This window comes from Dermacentor andersoni, chromosome 1, assembly GCF_023375885.2.
Source record: "Dermacentor andersoni chromosome 1, qqDerAnde1_hic_scaffold, whole genome shotgun sequence".
NCBI classification, from domain to species: Eukaryota; Metazoa; Arthropoda; class Arachnida; order Ixodida; family Ixodidae; genus Dermacentor; species Dermacentor andersoni.
The window spans coordinates 105,204,676-105,227,262 of NC_092814.1; the positions used below are offsets into that span (position 1 = coordinate 105,204,676).

Consider the following 22,587-nt stretch of genomic DNA (forward strand, 5'->3'; position numbering starts at 1 on the left):
TTGCTATTGCGCATACATCTTTTTCCATCTGTAGGCCTAGGAGTTTCGTGTGGCCTATAGGCCTAGGATCATATGTGGTAGAGGTATTAGTACGCCTTTGTTGGTAAACACAGTTGCCGGTGGTTATGAACTAGCAGCTTTCCTTTTTTCAGGAGCACATTAAATCCGTATGTAATTAACTCTGTTTTTTAAGGACATTCAGGGATATTGTAGAGCATACTGCATGTGTCCCGTAGGTCCATTGTTTATCCATATTTCGATGTCATTGGCGTATATTGTACTTTTTTTAGGACTCGGTGAACGCGACAAACGCCAAGGTTTATAGCGTTGGCGATAGGAATGATCTTCGGGTATATGTCCCTTAGTGGGTACGGGTAGTATGGCACGGTGTTAGCTAATTCAATATTGTATGTGCGGTTACTCAGGAAATTCGAAAGATGATTATAAATTTGGTGGCCACAATTAATAGATGCTAGTTCTTGTATAGCAGTACATCGTGCGTTATGTTGTCGAACGCTTTCTTTTGATCTACTGATAGAATCGATTTTAGCTGCGAGCTGCTTGTTAATGACCACCCACAATAGGAGCCTGAAATACACCTCAGGCACCGGGTCGAATACATGCCACAAGTTTGCTCTATGACGCACTGTTACACGTTCGTCTGAGGAGGACAATTTCTGAGGAGGAGGAGATCAAATGAAATAGTGTAGGAAGAGCTGAACACTAAGAAGGACCAAGTGGCCCGCGATCGGCCTCGTATATTTCATACCTTCGGGCTAAAGGGACTGATCACGCCGTAAATCTGCGGTTGTACCTAGCCGCCGGGGTCCTTCGAAAAAAGAAATGCTATTGAAACACTCTGGTAGGTGCCGTTAGTTTCCATCCTTGGATTTTCTTGCTGTTGCGCGTTCGTCATAGAATTCGCTCTTTCATACAGATAACGTGGAAACACAGAGTCATGTTCGCCGTTGGCCCAGCGACTTGCGACTTTGTGCGTGTTTATCCGTGCAAGCGCGGATACGAGTCTGAGGAGGCGGGGGGGGGGGGGGGGGGGCAGCATCCAAACAGACGCGCGTGAGCGTGCGGCGGTCGTGAAGCGGCGGCGGCGTCGCTCGCGTGTGCATCTCCGCTTTACAGGCGCCCGTGGCGCATTGCCGAGGAGCGTGGGGAAAGGCCCTTAACCGAATTACTGGCAGTATTACCACGAGCGGGTGCGTGCGCCGAAGCCCAATTCAACAATGGGATCTGCTTCTCGAGACGTTCGGTTTTTCTCGGCCGGCGAACGCTTCAATGGCGTAAGAGCGCGGGCCGGGTTTGGAGATGGAAAAAAAGACCGGGCTGGATGAAAAGCGGGCTAGATGAGCGAGCGAAGAAATATAATAGACCGCAAGAACCGAGAAAAAGAGGAAAAGAAAGGAGACACGGCACCAAAAGAAGACGCTCGTAGAGAAAGGAAACATGAAAGGGGGGGGGGGGGGGGGGTAAAAAATAACGACAAGCGGTGGTTGCGAGCCACCGCGAGGCGGAGGAATGGAGCCCCATCAGAAATCATCATAATAAACTGCGCAATTTTCGATTGTTCGCCCGGTCCAATAGGAAACTCGGCGTTACCCAACTGAACACGCTTCGCTTCCGTCACTGGCGCGTCTCCTTCGCTCCCGCTTCATCGATGGTTTCTACTCTTCTTTTTTTTTTTTTTCTGTTCAGTTGGTTTTCTTTGGCAGACGTTTCTCGGAAAGGTAGAATTGGAAAAGCGAGAGAGAGAAAAGTGGCCGCTTGCCCCCTTGCGATGTTGGCATCCTCTCTCTCGCGCGTACGATTTATTTTACGCCGAGCTTTTGAATTCCACAATTATCCACTACCAGAGCATGCTGCGGCGGACAATGGCAGCCGAGGCACAAAAGGAAGCCAAATGTTGCGCCGCTGAACGACTTCGCAACGAGAGAGAGGAGAAAAAAATAAAGATAACGGGAGAGTTAGATGAGCACGGAATCGAAGATGAGCCACGGAACAGAGCTGAACTAGAGCAAAGTAATAATAATAATAACAGACCGCCGTACTCACCGCCAAAGAAGGCGATTGGCTTAAACCTTCGACAGAAAAATTATACGTCGTCTCGTCTGTCCCTTCCCGTTGTCTACGCTTTGTGTGAAAACTACACAGCTAAACAAAGAGGTTGTCCAGTGCGGCAGCCAAGCCAGCGGCCGGAATATAAGAGAGCCCTCGGGCAATACACGAAGCCATTGTGTTCGCTCACGAACGCACGCACGAAAAATAAAGCGCCGAGCGTAAAATTGATAATGTGCAACCTCGAGCCGTGTTTTTATCTCGAGCGTCGAAATACCGCAAGGGCTAAGTAGAAAGCGCTCGCACGGAGCGAATGCAGTGAACGAAAACGGCGCCATAGTATGTGCAACTAATGACGATTGTTCAAGCTCGTAAAGATTGATTCGGTATAGTGTGTTCGACATGACGAACATCTTGAGTTATCATGGGAAGCCGCAATGTGAAGGAAGATTCTGAAAAGGTTGTTGGCTTCCATTGCGGTGATATCGGGACGCTGTCAACTTTCCTCTAACCCAGTGCCTCTGTATATTTCTTCTGTTTATTTCAGTCTGAAAGGCAGAATCAGTTGTTTTTCTCCTCTCTTCAAAGATAAATATCATATTTACGAGGAATGAACCGAAAATAAAAGTAATGCATGACAAGAACCCTCACCTGCATTAGAACGTGTATCTCCTGGGCTCACAAAGTACGCGTTCCTCTCGTTAGAGGAAATGTCTTGATTATTATCTGGCATACCATATGACTCTTTATAGGTTATTGACTTCATATAATTGCGTTTACAACGCTGTGTTATTCGCTGCATTATATTCCACAGTTACTTCTGTTTATCATCTATCTTCATTAGTGCACATTTTTGCAATGTTTATCGAAAGAACGAACCATAGGTATGGAATTCAGTGTCTTCTAGTGTCCTCCTAACATCGTCACCGATAAACTGCTGAGACTCGCTAGCAGATACCCTGCGCTTATTTTCTAAGATACTCCTCAATTATCCATCTACAAATGTGAACATTTTCTTCACTAGAGTATTGGAATCGTTTTGTTATAAATCTCGAAATCGGTTAGCAGAGAATGCTTCTCACTGTAGTACACCATCGCTGCAGCGTTGTGTGCAAAATGTCCGTTATGCACAAATATCAATAAATTCGTAGATTTTAATTACTAGTTTAATCCCACTTGAGGGAAACTATTTCTGCAAAACTGTGTTGCGATGAACAATAGACGCCTTTAAAACATCACATACAAGCAATTATTTAATGGCAGGAACTATACATTTTCACAATTTCTGTTTGTTTGAGCCGTGTAACCAAGCGTGCCGCGGACTAGGTAATTTGGGGCAAAAGAAATATTGATAGCTTTGTAGCCTTGTTTGATAGGTTTCTTCTCTTGCATTGCTTTAGTGACTGTAGCTGTCGATCAAGTACTTTTTAATCCTGGCTCATCTCGGGGTCAGATTTTAGCTCTCATTTTCTCTGTTATGTAAAGATAAGAGGCATCGCCTGTAGTACGCCTTTAAATGTCTATTGCATTCACTCTGGTGGAGAAGCAAAACCAAAATGGTAGTTATTACATTCCGATTAAGAGCAACTTCATGAATAGCTATGCTAACGCTCTGTCTCTCTTTACGTTGAATTTCAACTACCGCATTACTATTTTGTATGGTTCTATGTTTGACACTTTTCTGTGATTTACCTGCATTCGCGTTTTACGACTGCGTTGCTTGACTGCGTTGTTATTTTCTGTTTTCTTATCGATTGACCGTGAGCAATCATCTATGTGGCCTTTTTTTAATTAGCATCCCTTAACGTAGCCCACTTTAAATAGAAAAAAAGAATTGCTGGCTCTTCCGTAATCGAGAGTAGGTGTAAGCATGAAATGGCAAGCGACAAAGCAGGTCGGTTGGAGATGATACTAACCACAATCTTAAAATGGACGTAGAGCATGTTCGCAGCGGCACACCCCACCACACCACACCGCACCACGCCATACTATGCACTGGTCCATATGGACGCTGCCCAGCTAGAAGTAGAAACCCGGCTGAATGCGGCACGATAGGCAGGGAAAGACGCCAGGGAGACAGAGCGCACTGCCTAGCTAGAAGAAAATCGCCACCATCTCTCGAATGAGGCGGCGCAAGACCCGCGTCGCGGAACTCACGGGCCGCTGGCGTTCGAAAGGGCACAGGCAACGCTGTCTCAGCACCAAAAGATCTGCCTTTTGAACGTCGCTATTGGAAATGACAAATAAAACTTCAGCGTTCTAGAAGTTACAGGTTGATCGAGTGATAGGGAGAACTCGGAAGTAATATTTTTTGTAACTTGTTTGGGCAGTAATTAGCGTATGGAATGCGGTCGTGTACAAAGGGTTGGGGGCCAGAGACCGCATTTTCTTAAGCTTTAACTGGTTGCCCGGATGTTCTCGTCTTGTTCTCGCAATTTGCCTGGATGTTCTCATTTGAATGCACGGATAACAGCTCTGGCTTTTGGCTCAAGGTCACTTGAAGGTCGCTGACCACGGGATCTAAAAGCATTTCATGATTAAAAAGACTGCCACGTCGTGTGCCGCCCACGTGTACAGCGCGGTTCGCTGTTAAAGCGAACACCTGAGCGTAGAGCGCGTTAGAAGTTTTCTTTCTGGCAGGTATAAAATCCACAGGCGTTGCAGCAGATTACTTGTGGTTGATGGCACTGGTACCTTTCTATACAGAGCTGTGCTGCGCATTGACGTAGGTTCAACAGGCACCTGCAACTCGAACGCCACCAGCAAAAAGAGACCCGTGCATTCCCCGTGTTTCATAAACAGCAAGTCGCACACCTTGTGGTTCTTCGGGCACGTAATGTACCTGAATTTTTCGCGGATAATAAAACTACATACGCATCTGAGCATGTGTGCACGTATGTAGCGTATAATGTTTATAATGTATCTGCTTAATCGCCATCTGAATAGCCTAGCGCATCGTTAACGACATCGACCCATTGCAACGGGATCGACGTGCACCATTAAAGACAATGTTGCTACTGATGCTCGCAAGTCAAAACATTGACTTGATATCAACTTCTAACTTATACAAGAGAATATGTCATGCTTGACAGCTTCTTGCCCGTCATTGGGACGTGCCTTTTACTACTATCGGTATTGAGAAATCAAGTGCTTCATATTCTTAGAATAATGTCATTGTCACATGACACCTTATCTGGCCATCCTTGTGCTTTTCTGCTGATATTTCTACAGACTGCAGCTACATACTGAACATGATTCGTCGTCGTTACTGCTTCATTAAAATTTTTCAATCACGAAATATTAACCACTACGAGAGAGAGAGAGAGAGAGAGAGAGAGAATCTTTGTTAGAAAAACACTGATAAACTAGAAAATACCTTTAGCATCGGTAGCGCTACTCGTGCTGTTGTAGTAGTGTAACGTAAAATCTATTCTTTGCATCCATTCCTCGTGATCACAAGGAATTAAACATTTTTATATGTCTTATTAAATGCTGGAGTCTGTTACTTTGATGGTAAATGTACTATCAGTAGAACGTCCCAACCTAATACAAGTATTCTGGAAAAGTCTACTTCCAACGTCGAATCCAACCCCGAATATCTTGATGTATTTCCTAAAACAGCCAGAAAACAAGAACTCAATAAGAAAGGACGTGAATGAGGTTTGTAAATCTGCAAGAAGCGAAATGTCACAATCTGAAGGACAGAAGTGGAGAAAGGAACGTAGTGCGGCAAGACGTGCATCTAAAGAAAAATCGAGTTATATATTTATGCAACAGTTCAATTTTTTTTTCTAATATATTTCAGGTATATGGGACTAAGTATCTTATGTTTTTGTGGCGACTCTCTCAAACTGTTAAAAATCGGGTATTCCAGAAAAAAATTTTCTGGCTGAGCTTTATAGGAGTGACGAGCATTATGATTTGTGTGCTAGTCATCAACGCGATTATAAATTACCGAGATTTAGGGGGCACACTGTAACTGCAGAATTCAAGTTAACCAGTACTCGAAGCATAGCCTTTTACTAGAAACTCTCTGTTTTGCACGAATATCTTACATTCTGTATTTGTGGATCTGGCAAGTGTTTAATTTAGCGTTAATATTGCTTAACGTTCTAATATAGTGTGCGTGCCTGAGAGATGTTTGTTTTTCTCTGTTGACGACACAAAGATTTTTTCAAACCTCTCCTGCCGCACTGGGCCTTCAAGTTTTAGATGCCACATATGATTAGATGCTAATCTTCAAAGTATTACCCGCTCATAATGCCAAGGTGGATGATGGCTGGTCAATTTACACTTATAGGTGGATGGAGCGCAACTGACCAGGAAACGGTAGAACAGGCGCAGGTCTTACACTGATACCCGTGCACGCGAGTAAACCACGCCAGTTATCCTGTATATAGGCACAAATGTACACATCGGCAACAGCGCTGCTATCAACAGCTTTCCCGCTGTGGTTTCATCGTACGTTAGTAGATAGCCACCACTTGCAGGGCTTTTCGTGGTGATTTCTTGCGTGTTCCCCTCGGGCTGCTCCGATTCGCAAGCTTTCTCTCACATTTGATCAATGGATCCCCTCATGACTTGCTGAGCAGCGACAAGTCGGACGCTGCGCTGAGACGAGCGTTTGATTTCATGACCCCCGCATTCTGGTCTTGCTGTAATAGCGCCGAAATAAAAAGAAAATGTACTAAAAAAAGAAAGAAAGCTCTTGCAGCCACAGAACCAAGAAAGCACTGGTGCACGTTTAGATCCAGGGACAATGTATTGTAATGCATTCCTCTGAGCAACCAGTTTGGATATTGAAAATGCTGTCATCTGTCGCACTTATCGACCTGTTTCACGCCGCAGATTACGCCGCACTTTGAGTCGTATCGGTGTATTAAACTGAATGATGGCACTGGGATTGTATGCATGATGCCGGCGCTCCTTTTCTCTCAAGAGTGGCGAATATGGTTATATGTGTAACTATAAACGCTTCCTGGGTTTTCCAGTATGTAGTCCAGAAGGAACTCCAGAATCATCAATGCTTAGAGACTCAGTGATAAATTGACTTATGACACACAATCATGAATTAACAAACGTAGTTTCTTCTTATTTTGCTGAGAATTAATTACTGAGCAAGCAGATCTGTTACTGTTCATTTGATCTCGTGAATACATTAAATCACTTGTGCTGAAAATTACACAGAACTGGAACCGCCTCCCTTCTCCGTCGTCTCCATCACGGATCCCTTGTGATTCAAACACACCGTTTCCGATTATCTAATAAAACCAAATATGTGCGATACATATATATTTATATGTATTCTCATTACTAAACTCACACTCTGTAAGGCCTAGTTGGTCCTGCGAGCAAGAAATCAAATGTCATGCGGTCAGGGGGACCAACTTGCAAGATTTCATAATGAATGGCGGCAATTTAAGCTATTCGTGAGAGCTAAGCGTTATTGTTTTTCTTTTATTCTTATTTTCTTTTCTTACGCTAGCACTTGTACTTTTGCACGCCACTAGTATACTGGAACACATTGCTTAGCTAGTGAAAATAAGAAAAGACAACTATAATCATTATTTTTATCAGTGACCATTAGCCAAGAATGGTTAGGACGCATATGCAAACAAAACTGGTCCTTTGCTCACTGTTTCGCTTTCCTTGAGCCTAACGACAGTTCAAGCTGTTAAAAACATTTTGGACGGCTCAGAGTGCACGTGATAGAGTCAAAAGAGTGGCTTGTTGTCTGTCTTAGAATCGGCAGAAACTGCTCTGGGGCGTTTGATTATTTTTCTAGAACGCACCATGACTAGGTATAACCATTACTACCATCACTAGTCTGACGAAGGTCGAAACGTTAGCAAGAAAATATGTGTTTTTTTTTTTTTTTTGTAATTGTGCTCCTTCTTTCACAACTACATACGTGCCGGACCAAGCCGCCGTGGTTGCTCAGTGGCTACGGTGTTGGGCTGCTGAGCACGAGGTCACGGGATCGAATCCCGGCCACGGTGGCCGCATTTCGATGGGGTGAAATGCGACAACGCCCTTGTACTTAGATTTAGGTGCGCGTTAAAGAACCCCAGGTGGTCGAAATTTCCGGAGCCCTCATCTACGGCGTGCCTCATAATCAGAAAGTGGTTTTGACACGTAAAAACCAATAACAAAAAAAATACGTACTGGACCCACAGAACATTCTGGTCTCTCTCTCTCTCTATATATATATATATGTGTGTGTGTGTGTGTGTGTGTGTGTGTGTGTGTGCCTTTTTTAAAATAAAAGCGAGTCTTTATCATGCATTGTAACCGTATTCGGCTGCTGAGCGATCATCCAGCGCCCACCAGTGGTGCAAAAAGCGCTGGTTGCCATGCGGTCTAACTATCAAGTTTCAATCGCGGAGAACCGTCCAAGGTTATCTTCGTAGAAGTTTTCGAGTCATACTGGGAGGTCAGCGGCCTTTCGGGATAAAGAAGAACCATTGCACTCAACGTTGTGCTGGTGCATTGTGTTTTGTTTTGTCAAGCAAAGCGCAATGAACCGTTGTTGTGTTGTGTTTCTGTAAAGAAAAAAGTAAATAAAGCAAAAAAAATGTCACACAACTCTATACTCCGAAACAAGAAACGTCCGCGGACATATCATACGTCCTGTAGCAAGCACTGATGCTAAAAGGATGCCAAAAGCAGTACACCACCTTTCTGTACGCTTAATGTAGCGTATCTCTTTCTATATTGTGTTTCTTCAAGTATATGTATGCTATATTCTAGAACAAAGCCACACTCATTATTTTGTCCTGCGCTCATACCACTGCCATTCATTACGAAAAAGTCACCACTATACAATGCCGCCTTTGTATGGCTTTACTGCGTTTTTCTTTCTTGTGCGCATGCCAAATATGAACTTATCCGTGGTCTTGGCATACAGCGCTAGTAATTTAACATCGCAAAGTATAGCTGGTCCGCGAGACTGAAACCCCTACGCGCAGGAAAAACACAGATTGTCTGTATCTGCATCTTTAACGCAGTTCGGTCGCGTTTATATATGTAGTCCAGTAAATACACTTGATGTACGTCTACATACTTTCTCTTGTTTTCATTATGTACTTTAGGTATCGCTTTGCACACGTACACCCGTGAGCAAAAGTATAAGGACCAGGGATTGCCCGATGAAACTCATGTTCTCCTCTCTGTGAATGCAACCTGACATTAAAGGCTGCAGTCCAAACTGCAGGGCATTGCGAGTTTTTGAGTGCACTCGTCAGTTTCCCTTTACGCGTGTTAATTATGAAGAAATTCTGTTTTTACGGCGACCCTGTGGTCGGTATACTTTTGCTCACGGGTGTACAATGTGAACGTACAATGTGAACGTACAATGTGAACGTACAATGTGAACGTACAATGTGAACGTACAATGTGGACGTACAATGTGAACGTACAATGTGAACGTACCACTCGCTCATCGTAACATCATTTTTGCAGCCGTGGCATGTATAGTGCGCCGGTGCCTGTGAACCTGCGTTTTCTTGTCGTGAATACGCGTTTGGGTGACTGCCCCGTGGCTCGTACCGTAGCTGTCCGGTTCTTCGGATGAGGCCATAGAAGTTTCTTATAGATGACATAAACTCTTTCACTGAGCACTCTCGGCTTGGCTGCCTACCTCCAACTGTGACCTGTGTGTCAACATTTCTCTCCAGCACTGGCTGATTGCTGAGAAGTCCTGTCACGCCTGTAGGCCACCTTTATTTCGATCCCGCTTACGACGGCCCGATGGCACTGTCCCAGAGAGTTCGCACGCCGCGGGAACGCGCCACTCGTTATTCTCTCTCTCTCCCCCGATGCCGTGCTGCAGCGCGTCGGTTATGCCATCGTGTTCGATCGTGCCGGGGCGGCTGAAGATGGGTTCGGGGCCTCATTCGCGTGCCGCCGTCGCATGCAAGTGCAGGGCCGTCCCAATTAATAAAAACAAAGGGGCTGCGCGAGGAGGGGGAGGGGGGGGGGGAGACAAAAGCGAAGTCAGGAGTGGTCGGGTCGAAACTCCCGGCGGGCTGCCTGCGAGGAACGGCGCGTTTAGGGCGGTGCCTCCCATTTGCCGCGCACCACAGCCGCTCATTATTGATTCGTGCGCGCGCAACCTAGGCGCCGCCCCCGCCCGCCATGGGCCCGCATAAATAATTACCGTCAAGACACATTCGAAAGCGCGACGCTGAAGGAAAGAGGGAGCTGGGAGCGAAGAGGAAGACGCAGAGCACCCGCTCTTCCTTCTCGTCACGCCTTGGAAGATGCTGGGCGCCGTTAGGAGAGTGGGGGCGGAGGATGCGGATCGTCTTTCCCGCGACTCCTGGCGCTCCCCGTTAGCCGCAATTGCACAGCGGCCTCGCGACAGGGCGCGCGCGAGACTCACCTGGCTGCTGCTCTTGCCCGCTGCTGGGTCTCTCGAGTTCCCGGCCCTACCGGCGTCGCGCAGGCCTCGCAAGCGCAGCGACGCTGGCGCGACCACGCGTGGCTCGTCCGTGTCTGGAGCTCGGACGCTGAGCCGAAAACGCGCTCACCGATCCCCCGCAACGAGGGGAGAAAAGGAAGAAAAAGTAGGTGCAGGGAGAAATGGGGAATTGGGGAAAATGTCTGCGCGGCAAAACAACAATAAAGTAAGCCCACGCGCGCCACGCTCGTTCACTCACAAAAGCTCGCGCCAGACACGCGCACGCACAACAAGCGCGACAAAAGAGAAAGAAAAGAAGCGCGCGCAAAAAAAAGAACCTAGCGGAAAACTGCCCTGCGCTGGAAAAGCAGGGTCACGTGGTTGCCAGGCTGGTTCTAAGCGCTGCCGTCCTTCACTTTGTGTGTGTGTGTGTGTGTTGTGTGTGCGTGCGTGCGTGCGTGCGTGCGTGCTAGCGTGCGAGCGCGCGCGCGCGCGCGCGCGTGTGTGTGTGTGTGTGTGTGTGTGTGTGTGTGCGTGTGCGTGTGCGCGTGTGTGTGTGTGTGTGTGTGTGTGTGTGTGTGTGTGTGTGTGTGTGTGTGTGTGTGTGTGTGTGTGTGTGTGCACGCGCACACGACTTGTTTGGCGTTTCTTTTTTACTCGCGTAGCGTTGATAGCGGGCTGCTATACGGGCCCGTGTCGGCTGTCCGACCCACCGGGAGAAGGCGGCTCGGGACAAGGGGAACCCCCGCGAGGCATCGGCCAAAGCGGACGTGGTCAACACGCCAGCTTGACGTAGGATTTGTTGGTCAGCTGGTCAGCGTGGCGACAGGGCTGTGGGCTTTCGCTGCTGACTTTTTTATGAGCTCCCGAGGCCATGGCAGGGACGCTGGCCGTCCGCGAACCGAAAAGGAAGCGCAACTCTTGTTTGGCGCAGGTCCGGCCCTCGCTTGACCACACCGTTGAGGTTTTTCCCCAAATCTTTTATTTTCCCCTACTTTTTTGCCCCTTGTTCTCTCTTTTTTTTCTCCTTCTTCTGTTGAGGCGTCTGGACAAAAGCCCTTGATACGTTCTGGACGCCTACAGGAGAGTCTTGTGAAGTGTGAATTCTCGCTGATGCTTCCATTGTTACTCCGGCCACTGTAGTTTGCACTACTCATTTGCTTTATATAGTTAAGCAGAAAGTAGTGTCGGCGCGTTAATCTCTTTGGTGGTTCTAACGGTTGCTTTAATTGAAACTTACACCCGAAAATCAATGACAACAGACCCTCTTTGGGGTTTCAAATCGTGCTCTTGTGGCGATCAGCAATGCTCTTGAATACTTTTTTCTATCTTAAAGTTTAATTGTGCACCTGAAATGCTGCCAGAAGCAGGAAAGAAATAAAGAGCAAGATTCTCACTCGGGATGCCAATATGGCTCGCAAGGTACGAGTTATTCGGTCTGTGCTCGTGTCTGCGTACATCTCGGTTTCTCCTGGTCATGTGATGGAGAGTTCCCGTTTCTCTTGTGCAAGGCGTAATCTTCAAAGCCTGAGGGCTGACGGCTGTTTTTTTGCTAAAGCTCTGTTACAGCCCCAAGTTTTGTTAAATCTGCATATGGTGGTCGTCCTGGCGGCGCGATTAAGTGTTCTCGCGCGTGGCGGCTTCGCAGTTCCGGCAGAGATGGAAAACGCAAGCCGAAGCCTCTGGGTTCGCGGCACCACTGCGCGCAGCGCCCTTTTGAACTCTGTGGCACTCGGAGGTCGAGTCAAGGACCGCTCCGACGGGTCAAGTGCGGCCGCTTTGTGCCGCGAGTCAGCTGCCCTCCGCCGCTGCGTCTGCGGAGACCGTTCGTCTCCATCCAGGCGCCGCGTGGCGCGCGTGCACGCATCTGGCAACGCGGGAGCCTGTTGAGCGGCGCATCTGCGGGCAGGGGTCACCGTCCCGCTCCTCAGTTTGCGAAGGTTGCAACCCCACCCCCTCTCGCTTTTACGGCCCCCTCTCTCAATTCCGTCCTTCGTATGCCCCCCCCCCCCCCCCCCCCCCCCCCAGCCCTGCCCTCTCCGTCTCGGAATATAACAGACTGATTTCCTTTAAAAAAGAATGGTAGGTCGAGGGTTACGTGGCGTCGCTCACAAAGACATTTCCCCGTACGTGGCGGGAGCAAAGGTTCTCGCACATCCTGACTCGAATCAGAATAACAATAAAAAAAAGGACCGAGCTCTGGCATAAAAGTAGTAAATAGTTTCCGGTGCCACTCAGCCACACGAGCCCAACGCAGCGTTTCCCTGTTATCCCGATACACTGGGCTTTTTTGGGGAAAAAATGGAGCTACGAGACGGGTGCGCGATTTTGGAGACGGCCCGCGCGTGCCGCGACTGCAGTCGCGCTGGCGCACGCGCCTCGGGTTTGTACCTGGTGGGGCGAGCACGCGTCTCGACAGGTAGTGTGGTGTCTCTTTGGGTTGTTTTGTTTTGTTTTGTTTTGTCTTTTATTTTTGTTTTCAATCTCTTGTTTCTTCTTCTAGATTCCACTTATATACATCTGTCTGCATGGCGTCGCTTGAAAACTTTGAGGCTGCCATTATTATTTCTTTTTTTGCGCTGTTCTTGAGAAAAGTGTGAAAGCGGTATATCTAATAGCTGCGTCCCGTGAGCGCCTTGACTACTGCCAACCTTTCCTCTCTGCCGAAATTGGGTGAGTTGCCCTTAGTTTTGATCTGCGGGAGTCAATCCGTCTGCACAAGTGATGGCTAGAGCTACGTTTCAGAATGATAAGGCTGCTAGTTGTATGTTACATGTACTGTATGCTATTGTTGGGTGGTGCTTTGTAAATGTAATGCCGTGCGTGCTTCGAACTTGTTTTGTGAATTATAGTTAAAGACGTCATCACTGTATATATATATATACCTGTGTGTGTGTGTGTGTGTGTGTGTGTGTGTGTGTGTGTGTGTGTGTGTGTGTGTGTGTGTGTGTGTGTGTGTGTGTGTGTGTGTGTGTGTGTGTGTGTGTGCGTGTGTGTGCGTGTGTGTGTGTGTGCGTGTGTGTGCGTGTGCGTGCGTGTGTGTGTGTGTGTGTGTGTGTGTGTGTGTGTGTGTGTGTGTGTGTGTGTGTGTGTGTGTGTGTGTGTGTCGCGCGCCGTTGCAAAAAATTGGGCATGATATTCAGTTGCTTCTCTACAGAAAGTATGTTGAGGGCGACTTTCTGTCGTCCTCAACATACTTTCTGACAACATAAGACGACCTAATTTTATACTGACTTTTGTGAAGGCTGAGCCCAAGTATGATGGAAATGCAGCCTTAGCCAAAGTGCCCACCCTTCAATCTAAGCGTGCAATGGATACTTCCCCGCGCAACCACCACATCGCTCAAATTTCCTCTTGATCCTGCCAGGCGAGATCAAGAGGAAATTTTGTTTCTGTTTTCGCTTTATCTAGTTCCGGGTTTTGAACGCTTTTGCGGTCGGCTGTACATTAACCGCGTGGCCAGAGAAAAAGAAAATCACCGCCCCCTTCCAGTCCGTGAAGATGGTCGAACAGCGAAGCTATGTTAGTTACACCGAGTGTTGCACCATGCAAGTCAAACTTCGCAAGTAGTCTATGCTATAGATCTTTTGTTTCACCATCTTTCACCTGGCGCTGCCGATGTGTTTCCACGTCTCGGGCGCGCACTTCGGGATCGGTCTCTCGGCGCTGCCGTTTAAACTCGGCATCTCTGGCGCGCAGCTCGGAATCGGGCCTACGACAACGAGCCCGTTCACGAGCCAACTCTCGCTGACGCTCGTGGTAGGCAGCTTCTTTCTCGGGAGTACGTGCTACTCGTGGTCATCCCATAGCTATAGCTGGGATGGAATGTGCGGAACCACTAATACAACGCTCCGTATATTGGGCGCAAGGCCCATCACTGGAGATGCGGGCGCTGCAATCGTTTCGACGATTGGTAGGATTTATTTGGCGGTTGACGTGGCTGCCGGTACTCGTTGCGCCAGCAAGAAGTTCCGGCAGCATCTCGCTCCAATCGCTGGGCACTGTTCGTTGGCCGCAAACCGCTAGCGTAACATCTGTTTCTTTCGCGGCAAGGTGGAATCAATTGTCGATAAATTCGATGCCGATCTTGCTCGATCGCCGAAAATGCACCGTGTGACAACCGTATAAGATTTGCGCATAAGATAGCGTTCTCACAGGAGGGAAGGGGTCACTTCAACGCCTTTCCCCCTGTTGTGCTCTTCTTTTCCTCTCCCGCTAGGTCACGTGGCCCCTATTTTGCGAAGTCCGACAACGACGTCACAGGGTCCGCATGCACAGCTTCGCTGTAAAAGATGCTGACAACAGTTTCAAATATGTCGCGCTACTGAGCATCGAAATCTCACCGAAATAAGATGCACGAGACGTGGACAAGCGCTACTCGTGAACGCACCTGTTCACGTGCGGTGTGTCTTTTTCCCATGCGTTCTTGTTGCTGAGCAGCGCGATTCAATTAGAATGCACGACCAATTAGCAACAACCATTTCCCTTTTATCTGATAGGCTCCAGTCAACGTGTACTGTTCTAACTGTTGCGCTCTCTGAAAATAGGTGAAAGTAGCGTGGAGTGCGTGGTGAAACTATCAGTGTGGCCCGTTTGCATCGCAGGTATCTGGAATATAAGACAAGCATCTCCTCTAACAGGAAGGCCACGTTGAGTTCTTGACAAAAGCCCCAGCAAATGCCGCATTTTTCGTCTTTTTTTCTTTCTGTCGGCCCAAACTGTGATCGGCCTGGCACCGACTTGCCGCTTAATAGCTATGGACTCCATAAGAGCTGTCAGTGAAATAATCATTAATATTCCGTTTATTTGTTTTTCTTGCACCCATCGTACCTGTCCGCTCACTCTAAGCAGTTGAATGTCGCTCCTTTTTGCTCTCCCATTAGCCTTAAGATCCGTGTCCTATTATTATTATTATTATTATTATTATTATTATTATTATTATTATTATTATTATTATTATTATTATTATTATTATTGCGGCTTCTTTAGCCTAGTAGTTGTGTTACGACCCGCCGCGGCAGCCGCATTTCGACGAAGGTGAAATGCGAAGACGCTCGTGTACTTTGATTTGGGTGCACGTTAAAGAACCCCAGGCGGCCAAAGTTAATTCAGAGACCCCACTACTGCGTGCCCCATGATGAGATCGTAGTTTTGGCACGTAAAACCCAAGAATTTAATTAATTCGTTAGTTCTGTTGTGTACACACTGCTGATAAGAAAAAAAACATATATTACGCCTCATTGCGTTCGCATGTGCATGTGTGGTGAACACACATACTGCACAAGGAGAATACATTGAATAACAGGCGAAATAGCTTCCTTGGCAGAGGCAGCAAACGCCACACGCAACAATTCGCTTCTAATCTATAGGGCGTCGAAGAAGCAGGCACGATATCACAGTATAGAACAAACAGGATGCCGTCGCCTGTCGTGGCTCTCTCCTTACCTGTTCCAAATAAATTTTTGTGGAAGTGTTTCTCGAAAGCCAAACTGGTATGATTCGTTTCCTTGCTCCTGAACAAGATGGTCGTTCTAAAATATGAGTCTCGATGAACAGACAGCCGTTGACTCTTGACCATCTCAAACACGACTGTACAACGCGAACATACTTTTAGTGGCCCACGGCCGAGTTTATACTTCTGTAGTGTGCTTTTTGTTCATTTGCTTCTGCAGTTGTTTGTTTGTGTATTCGAATCATTCCTACATAATTTCAGACCATTGACATCCCAGTGTTAAAATTGTTAGCAGACAAAGGTCCTTAAGATATGCTTCGGTATCTTCGTCATATCTCATTGTGTGTCCTTTGGCTTGACGTTGGCTAATCCTTATGTCTTGGGGCAAGCTTATGAAAGAGTTTGGATTGCAGATGTGATACTTGAAATCCGTGCTCATGAATGGCTGCATGCCCTGGAATTTTGTTGCTGTGGTTAGCCTCAATGAAAGAATGAATTGAGCAAGTCAAGGACTCATGTCGAAGGCTACGGCGTGGAAGCGGACTATAAGACATAAGGGGAAAAGACAGTAATGCAACGCTTGTGTTGTGTCTCTTCCTAACATCTTTGCTTACTTGCTGTATTTTCGGCATGAGTGGTTATCCTCGTAGGATTCTCTCGTGCATAGTGTTTTTTTTTTTTCTTTTTCCATACTACATTTTGCGTCATTTATAACATGTTGCCAGAAAGTTACGCAGGTTTTCAGAATCCACATTTATCTTGCTTAAGTCTCGCTCACCTTGTGACCTAGCTAAATATCAAATGATTATTATTCGCAAACATTGTCCGTGGAAACGTGCCATTGTGGAAAAAATTTCTCGATGATAAATTCTTTAAATATATATGGTCGGAGCTCGTATCATTTCGTGAATGGCTGACTAGAATAAGGACTGGGGAGCTCGGTCTTTATTCAAGTAACAATCACATGGAGCCTGCCAACAGTGAAGCCAAGGAAATTACAAGGAAAATTAAATATTGTGGCAGTGTTCGAATACAGAAATTTGCGAATCAAGTCGAATACTGCTATTTGAGAAAAACAACCTTGGAATACCGAAGTGAATGTCTTTTCTCATTTCGATGAAAAGTGAAGTATAAAGGTTGCCTGGAATCCTGTAGGCAAAAATTACGCCGTAATTGGCATCCGGGTGTCATCCTTCAACATGAAAAAACACGCCCTCGCATCACAAAAATGACCGAATTAACCAAAAGGGATAGGAAATATTTCCACGTCTAGCCTTTTCACCACAACGTCTATTTACGGAAAATCTTTTACCCTAGAACTGTTCTAAGAGCAGCTCTCAGCCAATCGGGAGGTCAAAATTGTCGAAGGTGGTCGGCCAATGTCAATTAGCTCTTAAGTGCGAAAAGCTTCGTGAGTCCGGCCGAGATTTCGCCTATTAAGACTATCGCCTGTTTCGGTCTCCGTCGAACGTGCTGCGCGGAAGAGTGTTTGACAATGGAGAAGAGGTAAACAATTTCTCGATTGCTTTTTTTTTTTTTTTTTTTTGCGGCATAATCAGCAGAAATTTTAGGAGTAGTGGTATAAAAGACCTCCTCTGGCATTGGAAGAGCATCGTGAACAGCGGTGGGGAATATGCAGTTGAATCATTCAGTGATTACTTCTGATAGAAGATGTTTTTTTTTTGTCATAGAGGCAAAAGAAAATAAGCACTGCATTAACTTACGCCCCAACCAATGCAATACGGTCGCAGTGTAACGGCTGCATTCATGTAGCGCTCCCTTCACTTCAGGCACTGCGAGCGTCTTACAGTGGCGCATCTCAAGATGTTCTGGATCGTTGCAATGTGATCGCGCCAGACGTTATCATTGCCTTTTTTTTATTATTATTCATGTTATCGCCTTTTTGCTTTTAATTAAAATCCGCATGATTATGTTTCTAACTGCATTATGTGTATTGATCCATGGTAGAGTGTATAAGCGCGACTGGACGAAGACGTAGAAAGAAACAGATACACAGACACAGCGCGATGAAGCGCTGTGTCTGTGTATCTGTTTCTTTCTACGTCCTCGTCCAGTCGCGCTTATACACTCTACCATGGATTCTAACCAACTAGCCCGCCAACGTGTTTTAGCCAAATGTGTATTGAAGGATTTAATTAATATTTGCCGACAACATGACTTCCATCTGGCCTTGCTTTTATGCACGTAGGTATACCGTGTGTCCTAGATAAGGTTAGCCAAGCTGTTGACAGAAAAAAAAAAAATTAAGAAATCTCTGTGCATGATACGTTTACTTACTTACGGTGTTCGGTCGTGAGAAGTCTCACCACCGATCACCTTACGTCTTAGAATTATATCTTGCAAGTGTTCCTTAATCTTCTTTCTTTCAACAGCTAGGCTAACGTTAGTTGGGACACCCTATATATGAATAAATATGCAGCATTAAGTTCCATATTCGAAGTCAGCATTTTCTTGACCCTTTACTGCACAATTTTTTGTTTCCTCAAAATATTATTCATGGAGTTGTAGGGAAGCATAAAAGTAGCTGCACTGCCTTGGAAACTAACTTTAGCGAATGTCTGTGGTTTGAATTTGCAGAAAAAATGGTATGTTGCATATTTGCAACAACGTGCAAATAAAGAAGTTGAAAATGAAAGATACGGCTTTGTGCGATTCAAACCCAGATGTTTATTTGCACGTGACAATCATTGGTGCACTTATGTTTTAGTGTGGAACAAAAAGAAGCAATTGTTTTTGTTTGTGCACCACAGGTGGTTCCCACAGTTCCTGTAGTGCGTCATGCAGATTCCCGTGCAGCCAGGAAACGATGCCGTGTTTTCGCGTACGTTATTGTCAAAATTTAGAACATAGAAGCACATATGTAAGGTTTGGCTCTTGACGACGGGACACGGCAGCGTGCGGATGCACCGCATCCTTTTGAAAAAAAAAGCGGTAATTGGACCAGAAAACATCTTGCGCACATATTAAATCGAGATGGACTTACACTCTTGTTTATCGTTGCTCCTGGAAGGGTCGCTGCCTTCACTGTCAGGAGGAATTGCTCGGCCATAAAAGTGTTTGGGAGCTATTTCACTTTTCCGAAGAAAGTAAACCATGCACACGTTGTTGCATTTGCGCAACATAGCAACGTTCCGTCGCCAGGAACAAAGTATTCCGAGAAAACATTGTTGTTGTTGTTTTTTTTTTGTATCTACAGAGTCAGGAGGATGTGGAGCTTAGCGTAAGAATTCTTTACTTTGCGATTTGTCTTATGGAGAAATACATTTACAATTGGCAAAACTTACCTGTATCACTGCTCGCGGGCAGCCTCCGCCACGTTTGTTTTGCTATAGAAGATGCAAAGGATGAGCACACATGGCAGCACAGGCGCCGTTTTTTAGACAAATGTTGCGGAAATGCAACAACGTGTACAGGCAGCTCCAAATGGACTTTGCTTCTGTTTTTAACGCCGTTCATCGGAATGTTGCGTAACTGCAACAAGGTGCAGTAAAGGGTTAATATTCGGTATCACGATTCCATTAGAAAAATTCTACTTTTCGAACGCCCTTTACTTGGTGTCATAATATGCAATGTAAAGATTATCTATTTGAGATTCTTGATTGCACGGTCAAACAAATTTAGGGCTTTAAAGTGGTTGTGGGTTGATGTACGTTAGGCGTTACATTATATGTTTAGTTGGTTATCGTACTTCGCTGGAAATAGAAATGGCCGTCTGTAAACGATTGCTTCTTCTATTCGCCGTATCACCTTCTCATATCACCACTACCCGCTGTTGCAGATGAGCGTATTTGCAATTAACCAATCGGTACTGTTAGCGAAAATTTCTTAATGTCGGTCACTGCAACACTGGAAAAGATTCCTGTTGCCTGCGTATATTCCTATACTAAAGAGTACTGTATAAGCACCAGCACACGGCATACTTGCAAAGGCGTTCTGCTGCTGTGTGATATGTTGGCTCGCGTTCCTTCGAACAAAATAGCTCGAAATAGTCATTGACTCAAGAGCATTTTTCTGAGGAACATAACCTCTAAACTATTTATCAGATTCTCTTGTATAGTTCGCAAGCGAACAGAAAGTATAATCCTTTGTTCTGCTCAAGATTATTATTATTATTATTATTATTATTATTATTATTATTATTATTATTATTAATATTATTATTATTTATTTATTTATTTATTTATTTATTTATTTATTTATTTATTTATTAAGAACTGCGCACAGTGGGCTACAAGAGAAACCGTAGTGAAAGGCTCCGAATAAATGTTGATCACCTGGGATCACCACCGCCGCCGAAATACAGCCACCATGGCGGGCAAGATAATTTGTCGATAGGCGGGGGTTTCATGCGAATAGCAGTGCTTCTCCTAAGTGGCATTCTCTGATGCCTACCGCCGATCGCATGGTATACTATACGACAGTCGGCTGTTTGGCCGCAGACACTGATCATCTTTCCTACCCGCGATGTTCGCCACTTCGGGCTTAACACCGTGTCGCTGTACGTTATCATTTGCGTCCTCCTTTTTTTCTTTTTATTTTATTTTTTGTTTTTGTTTTTTTTGCGGCATAACTACGGACGCAGTCTTTAATAACAATTACAACAATCAGAGTGGTACACTCTTGCTGCCTTCACTCTGCAAGTGACACATGCACTTTTTGGGTGTGATGCTTTACCAAACACGTGTCTCTTTCTTCTCAGTAACGTAGTAGCCGCGTGTGACCGCTGCTGACATGAAAGAAAACGGCCACACTTCGTCAACAAAAAGCGCGCATGAGTGCGGTGGCTGTTACTGTTGGGGTAAAAAACTGCTCCGCAATTACGGTATCGCTTCTCTAAAGCGCTGACTGGTCTTTGCTTGCGGTTCCTTTTGTCAATCGAGGTGCCCTTTTACCATTTCTGTGGTCTCCGGTATCGTTTACAGTGGCTTTTTGCTCTGCCGCGAACTATGTGTGGAAATATCGAGCTACCCGCCATGGTAACTTAGTTGTTATGGCGTTGCGCTGGGGCTCAGCTTGAGGTCGTGGGTTGGATCTTGGCCACGGCGGGGGCATTTCCATGGGGGATGAACTGCAAAAACGCTCGTGTGCTTGGATTTACTTGTAGGTTTTAGGGACGCTAAAGAGAAAAATTATCTGAGCTATAGTAGTAAATTACTCTTACGCCGTGCCATAAAATGGCTCGGTTACCATGACAGGATGTTTGATAAAAGCCAGGATAGACGCAAAAACGAGAAATCGGTCGCGACGCCACTTTGACGTTCGCGCACCAATTCGCCGTGACGTCATGAACTTTGACGGCGTCAGCTCGGGCCTTGTTAATTTGATATCGGTAGATATTGACTACAATGTATTCTAAAAAAGCCAAGGACTGAACTTAATTAGCAAGTTTTAAGAACGTTTACTCGCACAACTGCCCAAATACAAAAAAGATACTTTGAAATCCGCGACGTCACACTGATGGCGGGGATGTTTCGGGCGCGAAATTCGGAAAACGGAACCATGACCTTAATTTTATTTTGTAATGATCAACTTCTTAACGCCAAATCAACGAACGTAGAGACTTGAAAGCGTAAATTATTAGCCTAAACTGGGGTTCTTTGGCGCCCCTCTAAAGGACCTCAGTTGGTCAATATTAATCCGGAGCCTCGGGCGGCCTAATAACCAGATCGTGATTCTGGTACGTAAAACCACGTAACTTTTAGATATCGGACCTTCCGACTCCTGAGAGACTTGTGTAGTCAAAAACTCGCCATGCTGCCTTGTCACCGCCACGCTTGTGCTTCAGTAGCAACGTGGTTTCCACCGGTTTTCTTTGAGATTTGTGGTCATTCATTCATTCATTCATTCATTCATTCATTCATTCATTCATTCGTTCGTTCGTTCGTTCGTTCGTTCGTTCGTTCGTTCGTTCGTTCGTTCGTTCGTTCGTTCGTTCGTTCGTTCGTTCGTTCTTCTTCTTCTTCTTCTTCTTTTTCTTTGCTCACGTGATGCAATACTGGGGGTATTCACTATGAATACAGGCTTTTAAGGGAATGCACTGAATTTCGCTTTAGCCATAGACAAACATAAGTGTGCTGTAATGACTGGTTTTGAAGATGTCCTCTTTTTCTGAGGCACTGGCGGAGACGTTTTCACTAAAGCGGGGCTAAGTTCAGACACTCGGCACGTAATTCCGTAGCGTGTCAGGACGACTTCCTCGGAAAAGCGCGTGTGAAACACCACTCTATTCGCGCTGCATAGTAAGTTGGGTGGTTTATGCAACAGCGCGGTCAAGATACTGCATTTGAATTTCCTTCCTGTTTTTGTCGTTAAATTCAGGAAAGCGGGCTTCGGGGGGAAATAAAGCTTTTTGTTCAACTACACGTTTTCCACACATTGATGCCTAAAAATGGCGCTGGGAAGTTATGTGGTACTTTTGTTTTTTCATTCACTGGGCATTCGCTTGTCGCTAACACTCGCGCTGCACGACCTGCGATTAGTGCGGCGTCATGTAGCAGAGAAAGAAAACGCGCGAAAAGAGTACCTATACAGGGACGTGTGCTCGGAGTAAAGAAAACCCGCAATCCTGATGCAGCACTGCGGCGAGTGTCTTGCATTCTGGTGCGGTTGCACACAAACGGGACGCAATGCGTCTCCGAGTAGTAAC

General features: G+C 45.9%; 1 protein-coding gene and 1 long non-coding RNA gene across 2 annotated transcripts in view; one reads left to right on the forward strand and one right to left on the reverse strand.

The window, feature by feature from the left end:
• The window catches only part of LOC129380553 (uncharacterized), a 76,644-nt gene extending 65,840 nt beyond the window's left edge, over positions 1-10,804 (reverse strand). Inside the window, exon 1 of the long non-coding RNA XR_008608678.1 lies at positions 10,451-10,804. This is a non-coding gene — a long non-coding RNA (uncharacterized lncRNA). The remainder of the gene's footprint in view (positions 1-10,450) is intronic.
• Positions 1-22,587, forward strand: part of LOC126543302 (protein-L-histidine N-pros-methyltransferase) — a 209,970-nt gene that overhangs the window by 63,470 nt on the left and 123,913 nt on the right. The window lies entirely within an intron of this gene.